The sequence below is a fragment of the Diplotaxodon limnothrissa genome, linkage group LG12, assembly GCF_057381915.1.
Source record: "Diplotaxodon limnothrissa isolate DT_005_m linkage group LG12, D_limnothrissa_male_GT1.1, whole genome shotgun sequence".
NCBI classification, from domain to species: Eukaryota; Metazoa; Chordata; class Actinopteri; order Cichliformes; family Cichlidae; genus Diplotaxodon; species Diplotaxodon limnothrissa.
Window position 1 is genome coordinate 24,002,943 of NC_140607.1, and position 10,826 is coordinate 24,013,768.

Sequence of the window (10,826 nt, forward strand, 5' to 3'; positions counted from 1 at the left end):
TCTATGGTGGCTGATCCAGTCCATATGAGAGACTCCTGACTGTGACCAACAGTGACCTTTTTTTGCAGGTCTCACACATGCACAGACACGCAGGTGCTGTGGAGTGGGTGGTACGGTTACAAAGGCTTGCATGGCAGCTACACATTTGTGTGGGTGCTTAAACGCATTTTGTCTTTTATAAGTGTTGGTTCACATTTGTGTTAACCTTTGCTGCCTGTGACCCACACCCTCACCCCACCCCCGGTCCCTCTAAAATGAACAACCAGGATTTCCTTGAAGTGCAACTCAGCCACACTGTTTGGAATTCACAGGAAAATTTTGTGCTGCATCAACCTAATGGTTGGACCTTTTCATTTAGGCTGTTTATATTAATTTATTCGTTTTGGCTGTATGCGACTGGCTTCTGGAGCTACAGTTAATCACAGTTACTGCCTTTGAATATATGGTAAATTTCCACTAAAGAAAATCATCCTGAGTGTGTGTAATTTCTGAAATTTACAGCATGTTTTTAGAATCTTGGCTAGTTATCTGTTTGCTGCATAATGTTTTGTTTTTTATTGTTTTCCATTCTTAAACCTCTCTACGGTGCACTGAATTATGCACATTGCTACACTTTCATGGCCCCAGTTCCCCCATCTTCTCTTCTGTTCTTCTCAAATGCTTCAAGGCTTAATGTCATCATTTTTTTAGTGCAGATTCAGTTGTTCAGAATCAAGTGCAGTGTTGGCCTTATTGAGTGTACCTGAAACGTAATCTAAAATTTAGATCAATAACTTGTCCATACTGTGTGATAAGTTCCTACAAAAAAGAGGTACAATCCCAGTTCTGCAAAGTTGTGATGTGGTGAAAAATGTAAAAAATTAATAAATAAATAATCTCATAAACACATACTTTATTTACACATCAAATCTTTCTTTTTAAAGTATTGAATTGAATTCGGTGGCAGCAACATGTCTCAAAAGTTGGAGTACTGCCACATTTACACCTGTGTAGTATCCCCTCCTCTTTACCACTCTGTAAGTGTCTCGGAACTGTGGAGACCAGCGGCTGCCCCCCTTTAGAGCAATGTCATCCCATTCCCTGGGTCTTCTTTATCATATTTTCCATTTTATGATCTGCCAATTTCTTTTAGTTGTTGGAAGGAGTGGGCCGCAAGCAATCCAGTTCAGCATCTGAACTCTTCTACTACAAAGTCATGCTGTTGTAAAATAGATGGAACATGCAGTTTAGCATTGTCTTGCTGAGGTATGCAAGGTCTTCCAAGAAAAAGATGTCATCTTTTAGGATACGTTGTCTAAAGCCTCTGTATACCGTTCAGCATTGATGACTTTCCAGATGTGGAAGCTGCCAGTTCTTTTCACTATTATATCGCCATAGCATCAGAGACTTTTGAACTGCAGACTTTTGAACTGAGTGCTGCAAACCAGATGGTCCCTGTCCTCTTTAGCCTAGAGGATGCAGCGTCCATGTTTTCCCAAGAGAATTTCAAATTTCGATTCATCTGATCACAAAACAGTTTCCCACTCTCCTCTGTCCAGCTTTGGCCCACAGAAGACACCAGCAGAATTTCAGGATCATGTTCACATATGACTTCTTCAGTGATTTGCATGACAGAATCATCCCTGTTTTTAATGCAATGTTGCCCAAGGGCCCAAAGATCAAGAGCATCCCAACTTTTGTGAAGCATGTTGCTGCCATCAAATTATATTTGAGCTGTTATTTTTCATGAAATAGTAAAAATTTAAATATTTGATGTTTTTCATGTTCTTATGTGGATAAAAAATATGGTTCAGTGCAAATCACTGCATTCTATTTTGATCTACTCTTTACAGAGAATCCCAACCTTTTCAAAACTGGGGTTGTAATCATTAACATTTTTAGTGCTCTATTAGTTCTACAAACACAGCAAAACAAGAAGAAGCACAAGGCAATATGCTCCTTTTTTCCTTACCTTAACTCACCTCAATGCAAAGATCCTAACAGCCCATCAAGTAATAGTTAAGAGGTCACACACCAGTCAAAACTAAACCTTTTTAATACACAACACAACATCTATAGTTAAACTATACATTGTATTAATAAAGATCCATGTTTTCTGTTGGTGTCTTTTCTGCACTATAGTATTTTATTTAACACTGTATTTTGAATATGCTAATCATCCAGTATCCCCAAATAAACAGGATGATTAGCATTTTATTATTACTTTATGAGAGATTTGCATTTGAGGTTATAGACACAAGACACCACAAAGTGTTGAGTAATGATGAAAGTGATGAGTGAGACAAATTGCTTCTACCTAATGTTAACCACAGGTTACTGGAGAAAAAAGTAAAAATACAGAAAAACACATGTCCTGTATAATAGAACGCTGCATTTTTTCTTAAAAGAAACACTGGCGGTTTTTTAAATACAGTTCAGTTTAATTTAAATTATATGGCATCAACTCACAAGAACAGTTTCCTCAAGGTACTCTAATGTAGAAACCTCCATATCGTGCACTTGGCGAAAGTAGGAAGGAAGAACTGCCTTTTAACAGGAAGATGCAACCAGAGAGGGGCAGCTATGTGCTGTGATTGGTTACGGGGTGAAGGGAAATATAAGAAAAATAGAAAGCATGAGGAGATAAGGACACATCACAAATTATGTTAGAAGTAAAACACGGAAAGTGAAAAGAGTAGTGTGGAGAAGAAATGCTCAGTGCAGCAGGGGAAGTCCCCCAACACCCTACTTGGCTCGATTCGACTCAAATCTACTCTACCCGGTTTCCATCATTTTCCATTACAACTAAGTATCACCTCAATGTGGGTGGGGTCATTATAGAAAGACTGCCAGAAAGTATGTTCACATTATTTGTATACAACACAAACACAGCACAACGAAGCGATGGTATACCTGCTGCTCGGTCCATGGCTTTCTGTCAGACTCAGGGTAAAAGAAGAGCACCGGAAAAGAGTGAAGTCGGCAAGACAAAACACTCCAGACCACGATGTTGGTTTGCGTGTTGCCATTTCCCTCAGTTTCAAAAATCACAGGCTTTATTCTTGTGAAGGAGTTGCTCTCATGACTCATCCAGTGACATCACTTCCTGGCCAATTAATGACATGCAGTCTGTTAACGTTACATTTTTGGTTCAACTCACCTTACTTGGAAACCCATAAGTAATAAAACCCATTATTACGGGTAGATTCGATCTGACCCAAGTATGTACTATTGAAAAAGAGGCATAATAGATAAGTCAGTTGATCTAGCTCTAACTATAAGCTTTACCAAAAATGGTTTGACCTTAACCCCAAAACTAGATAGGATGTCTTCTTATTTATATATATTAAATTTATAGTGCTGGTTTAAATCTGCGCCATAACAGCCCCCAGCTATTGTGATCGGCCGCTGTGTGTACCCGCTGTGCGTGTTCAGCTAGTTTTTCACTTCAGTTTTTGAATTTATCAGTGCGATGATAACAGTCATCACCTCAATATAAGTACTCAAAGACGTCAGCAAATCTCTAGACTGGGACTGCAGAATCAGATTAAGGGAAGGAAGGCACAAATTAGTGGAAAAACTTAAGGGATACATATGATAAAAATGCAAAACACAACCTCTTTGCCTTTACTTGTCATTTTGTATTCTATTTGCATTCTATTCATTTTATATTCTATTCTATTTGTATTCTATCTTGATGTAAGTACATTAATCAATGTATCATGACAGGATTAATCATGATTTCTGGGACTAGTATCAAAAGAATCTCTAATTCACTCATGAGCGTTGATAAAAATCTAAAGGTCATCAGTGGATCAGTAGCGGATGCTTGAAAGTCTGTATCCTGTGCAGTGAACATAAAAAAGAGGTATCCATACTTGGTAAATCTAGACCTCTATAAATATATTTAAGCAGGTCTTCTAAAGCAGGGGTATCAAACTTAAGGTCCAGGGGCCAGAATTGGCCTGGCAAAGACTCCAGTCCAGCCATCTGATGGCTTTGGAAAATGTGAAGGAGCGCATAAAGGTTTTTAACTTTAGTTCAATTGCAGCTTTTTCTTGTGATAAAGACGCCCCCCTTCTCTCCCATACCATTTTATTACACCAAAGTAATTAAGAAATGAATGAACAATTAAATGACACAAAAGTTCGCGTTTTTCAACTATCTGCTATAGAAATGTCTCTTCTGTTTGTTTGGTTTTTGTTACAGTGATTTCACTGGTGCAGCCCACTTGGGCTGAATGTGGTTCTCAATGTAAAAAGAGTTTGACATCCCTGGTATGAAGCGTTCATTTCTACTGCCACATGCCTCAGATATCCTCAGGAAGATTCAAGGGAGCAGGTCCAATGCCCTCAATGATACCTTGAGTTCCACTCCAGTGATTAGACGGCAACAGCGATTAGACGGCAACAGCGATTAGACGGCGACAGTGAAGATGGCGCATGAGCTCACTGGCCTCATGCTTTCCCTAACAAATGCCCTTCCCTTCATTCACTTCTAAAGTCTCTCCCTCTCTGTGTCCCAGTCATTTGTTTAGAGTGGGCAAGCACACAATTAGCCTCTGCTTTCGATGGGGTACAAGAACCTGCCATACAGGCCTCATTTGGTTTGCAAATGCCCAATTTCTTTCTGATTTTAGTAGCTAAAACAAATGCTTGAGCTTTGTTTATAAAAGAGGAGGGAGAGAGAGTGGGGTAGAGCGAGAGAGTGAGAGGAGCGAGGAGGCAGAAGTGGCTATTTTAACTGTGACCCGGTCATCTTGCCTGTAGAGGAGAGAAGAGGCTCTCCCAGATAATGACTGAACAAGCAGCTTTGTGTGGGATGACAAATGGAGTGATCCCACTCTCATCCCACTTACCACAAGAAGAGCTTTGGCGCAGTGTGTGTGTCTTTGTGCGCGATCTTATATGCAAACATATGTGTTTTGTTGGGCTGTGTGTCATTTGAATGTGTGCATATGCATACATCGGGTTAGTTTGGTTAGTGTCATTGTGTGTGTGTGTGTGTGTGTGTGTGTGTGTGTGTGTGTGTGTGTGTGTGTGTGTGTGTGTGTGTCAGGAGAGGGTGTTAAAGAGTGTATTCATGGTCAGGAGGTGGTGTGTGTCAACAGCAGATGATTTGCGTGAGGGTTCTGGCCAAGCTGTCCTATGGAGGCCTTTTGTTTTGTTTTGACTCTTCTGTTTTTAATAGACAACCAAGGGCGTAATTTGAATACCACCGACCCCGCCTGTGTGCCACTTTCTCTGTATTCTGGCTGTGGAAGTTCTAGGCACCGGTCAGCTCCTTCTCTGGAAAAACGCAACTCCCTTTGTGCCAAATCCAGTCATCCTGTGCACACTTTGGGATGAGGTTCTGCATGAAGAAGAGCAAAGGATATAATACTGTATATATGTTCCAAAACAGGTAGGAGGCCAAAGTCTTTGGGCAGATGTCTGAATCTGTTCACTGGTTCAATATTTGTCAGGATCAACTGAAAGATCAAAACCATCTCTAATCTGTAGAGTCAACATAAACTGCTGCCAGTGAAGAGCCATGACGCAAACATACAGAAATGTATTTGCTTTGCTTGTTTCACTGTACCCTTTCAGAACTTCACTCTTGATGCCTTCTCAGTTAACACAACCCTTTTTTTTTGTCATTTTCCATTTTTCTTCAAGAGCAAATATAAAATCTTTTACATATTTATCAGATTTCACCTTTCCAATCAAAAACATGCTTTTTTATTGTGACTCTGGAAGTCTGTTTTGGCATCCGCCTGGATCACTTGTATCACCCTCTTGCTCAAGTTCAATCTCAGTCTAAGGAGTGCCCATATACAAACAGGATTTTGAGATGTAGCAACTAGTTTGGAAGCCAGTTGCGATCCAATATGCAACTTACGCAAGTGTGATGTGGAAAGCTGAAACCACAGGTACACATATACTGACAATGGATGTTTGAGCGAGAGGTATCTTGGCTCTACAAAGCTAAAGTTTGTGAATTGATTTCATTAGTTTTAATTAATCATTTTAATCATTTTCACTAGTACATGCGCATGCTGCTGTATTATTTGGTGTGTTTCAGGTGTTGGCAAGCTGACGTGTTTAACCACACTGGGACAAGTAAAAAAAAAAAAAAAAAATCCGGAGTGGTAGATGGTTTTTTAAATAAACAGAAGAAAAGTATGCAATTCACTGTGTTTACAGTGCTTAACGAATTTATTACACCATCACACAATACATCCAATGTAAGGTTTATGCAGCATCTTACCTAAATTAACAGTACTGGTAATTACCCAAATCATTATTTGTGTTTCTGTAATATTAATCCACAAGTATGTACAATCTCTTTAATCAAAATCACAGGTTTAATACTAAAATGTGATTATTGTTGTTATCCATGAATGTTCAAATGTACTATTTTACAAAAAGGCAGAAAAAAACAGCAACACACGTTATTACAGTCAAATTACAGTTATTTACTTGGATTGACTCATTTCCAGTGTGTCACCTCAAATTTGTGTATAAAAATGTGAATTCAGTTTCTCATTTCAGAGTCAGAATACTTTGTTAGTCCCAGAGGAAATTATGTGATCACAGTTGCTCTGAGAACAATAATAAACAAGTTAATGTACTAAAATAAAATAATACAATATATTACAAAATTCCATATAGCTTAATAATACAAATATCTTTAATATAAAAGTATCCTGATTTGTTACACAAATTATAATATTAATAAAGTTGTATAATAAATAGCAATATTTAATAATAATTTTTAGTTTTAAATAAGATTTTGAGAGCTTTATAAGATATTTGTGTTTTCTTGTTTTTATGACAGGTGGTTTAATAAATTTGTTTAGCACTAATATATATATATATACGGGTCCAGGTCAACATATAACTTCATTCATCAGACACTGTCAACCCCTGTAAAGTGTAAAGGGAAAAAAATTGGTATCCTGAATTTGCATTAGTATTTATTTATTTTTCAGTGGCCATGTACAAAAATTAGTCTCCTAAGCGACTCACTGAACCAGATTTAGATATTTGCTAATTTCCATCTGCAGTCTCTGGGTGGGTCAAACTGTAATAAAAATACACAAAAAAACATCATCAAGGAACAAATGATACTAATATACAACCTACTCACAGTTCCCACATGATAACCCAAAGCTCAGCTCAGGTGGTAGATCAGGTCACCTACTAATTGGAAGGTTTGTGGGTTGATCCCGTCTACTCGAGTTGCTCTCTGATGCAGCCACTGGAGTATGAATGTGTGTGAATCATACTGAAATATCAAAGACACCTAAATGGCCCTCTTAAATCTTCATATTTAAAAGAAACAAAAGGACTACAAACTCTCTGTTTTTGACAGATTCTCAAAATCCACCTTTTGATATCACATGAGACAGACTAGAGATGTATTCCAGATTTCAAGCATTCAGGAAGATAATAGTTTTAAAAGAAGATGCAGGTTGGGAGAAAGCAGAGTATCTCAAAGCTCCAGAATAAATATATTCTTAGCAGCTGAATAAAGTTTTTTGCAACGTTATTTTTAAAAAACTGTTAACAATAGTTAATGTAAGAAAAAATAAACATTCTGTTTCTTTCATGAGTAAATTGTGAACTTGTCCAAAGGTAATATTGTGTGTTTCCTGTCATTTTAAAACTTTTAAAACTAAGTTTAGGTTTCCCTTAATGTTTAACTTCACCAATGTTGCTTATTGTGATCATTTCATTTAAGAAAAGAGGATTTAGTACAACAACAAGTTGTTTATATCCCTGCTGTTATTTGCACAGTTTTCCCATTTTCTGTAAATAGTCGGTTGTTTGTTTGTTTTTTAAGCGCAAATCATTTTAAATGCACTTTTTCTACATTAAAAAAAATCTTACTCAGTTGCACATTTCTTTCAATGTGAGCCTGCTGTCTTTAATAACCGTACAGTTTGATATTCTCTACTTTTGTGCGAATCTGCGTGCTCCATCTTCCTGTCACTTTGCTGCCGGAACACCTGCATTTTCCCAATGAGGGACAATAAAGGACAATTCTATTCTATTCTATTAACTTCACCAAGGTTGATTATATTAGGAATAGAGAATTTCAGTGATGGTATATTGAGGTGCTTTGTGGTTGAAAAACACGTATAAAAGATTTTTTTATATAATGGATGGAAATATCAAAATTAATATATTCAGTATTTGTTAAATTAGATCATACTACCTGGAAATGAAATTTATATGATGCTTTTATGAGGTGGTATTGGTGTCTAACTGCTGAAATGGGTTATTTTAGCCTGTTGCTTGGTTGCTAGACAACACAATTATGTCATAATATCTGATAACAACCTTCAGGTGCCTCAGATATACCTGAGAACCAAATATAGTTTCTCAACTTCTGATTGTGTAGGATTAGTTTGCTGACAAGGAAACAGAAAGACAGACGGATAGAGCTTCCTTATGTTATAGTGAGATATTTTGATATGCAACAGATTTCTTTCTTTCTTTCTTTCTTTTTGAAAAAAGACTGACTCTTAAGTGCTTCAGTCATGTCCATCTCAGAGGACAGCCTCAAGCAGGACCAGATCACACTGGAGAGGTTTTGTTTTTTTTATCAGGCTTGGAAAAAATTGCAATATCTCTCCAGGAGACTTATATACAGCAATAGGGAAATGTGGGTAGCTCTGATTAGGCTCCTGACCTGATTGACAAAGACCTGGATAAGCATTAAATACTGGATTGGTGGATGTCTTGAGCTAATACTTCACCACGAGCATCACCTCATCCTTCCTTGCCATTTACACTTGATACATGGCACAGAGTGAACTGTTGTGTGCGCACTGAAATCTGAGTAGCAGTGAACACACTACTGCAGTCTTGTCTTATTTTTACTGCTATGCCTACAGGAATGAGCATCTTCAACTGAACCTCCACCCATGCCTTTGGTAAATCACTCGTTTGCAGTTTCCCATCATCTCCAGTCGCTCTGGTGTCGTGTTGTCATGCAGAGAGTGATTCTCTTTCCACAGACTTTTGTTTTGTAATGCTGGATCAGCGCTATTCGTTTTAACACTGTGTATACATTCTTATAGACACATAGCTGAAATCAGAGAAGGGGAAAGTCCTATGTAAATATGGAATGCAAATATGTAAATGGTATTGAAAGCAGCCTGAGTGTGGTTCTGTTTATTCAGACTATAAGTTCGTGTTTCATCTTTATATAGGTCAGAAAACCTGGCTGCAATGTTTTCATTGTATTTTACTGATGTATAGAGTAAGCACTTTTTCTTTATATATCATCTATGCACTTAAATTCTGATTGGGCCCTGGGTTAAATTGGTTCCCGGCACTCTTACTTGTTACTTGAAGGGTTAACTCCACCTAAAGGTCAAGAGTCTATAAATTGCCACACTTAAACAACAAAATATACTGTAAAATTGGACTAATTCATTAACAGTTTGTGTGTTCAGATCATAAAAAAACTGATTAATTGATTAACATTTTATGTACAGTGACTAAAGCAGCATGAAGCGTGCACAGACAAGATCATAATTTCTTTAAATTTAAATCACGTTACAGTGAAATAATGAATTATACGTGGCTGATCTACTTTTCAAAAGTCTTTATGAATCACGTGGATATTTTTTTTTTTATTCCAGGTTGAATGTAAGACTTCCCATTTCACTCTTCAAGAGTCCTTTTTACTTAAAGGGCGTCACAGATTTAAACTGAACCTGTGAAACAGGTTTTTGGCATTTCTTGAAGTTGCAGTATTGTGTTCATTCCCAGTACGCTGAGCTCGTGTATAATTTATGACGGCGCATTAAACAGCCAAGCACCAGGCTGCCTATCATGTAAACAGATCAGGATTTTACAGCCCTCTTGCCGGCTGTTTAAACAGACGAAAGGAAAAGGAGGGAAATTAAAATCCAAATGGAAAACATGTGTGGCACTGCACGCGCACGTGTGTGTGTGTGTGGAGGGTTCACTGCAAGATAATGTGGAAGTGACGCAGCGTGAGGCAAAAATCCACACATTAAAAACTTTCAAACACACACACATACTCACATATGGACACACACACACACATTAACCAAAGTTCCACAAAACCTCCAATTTTATCAAGTGCAGCTGTGAGCAGAGTCGTATCAAAGGCAACATGTGGAGCAGGGCTGTGGTGCTGCAGAGAAGATCAGGTCCAGATGGGTTTAGTCTGTCAGACAGATCTGCTCACCTCTGCCATCATATCCGACTTAGTTACGTTACTGTATATATTGCTCCAGCCGCCAGACTGATCGTTTCTCCTCTGTTCTGGCCCTTTGTTTTATTTTATGGCTTTCCTGTTTTAGCAAACCCAAATAGTAACCACAGGGGTGACATGCAACAAAAGCGACGAAGCGGTTCAGGCTCGTATCGTGTGTGTGGGTTGTGTAACTTGGCTTCGAGCCACCAGGACGTCCGTCTGTGTTTCTGATCACAAAGATAGCCAACCAAGCCAGAACTGCATATTGTCAGTGGGGAGAATAAAGAGTCTCTAACTGTGCGGATCGTGTGGATGTGTTTTTAAGAGGTTACTTTGTGTGTCCTAACATGTGTAGTTGCAGTCAAAGGCATGATCTACAGCAGATGGGTTAGAAAAAGACACATCCACACATGCAAGTTCAAAGAGTGGGTAAGACTTGTGCCATATATATGCCACAGACTGGAAAAAAAAAACAGCTAATCATACTCAATGCTGAAAATGAATTCTAAAGAAGACATCATAGAACATATTATACAGCAATTAGCACAGACCACATCTGGTCACAGTGGTAGGAGATTATACTACTGTCAGAATAACTAACACTGTCGTGGACAAACATGTGTGTG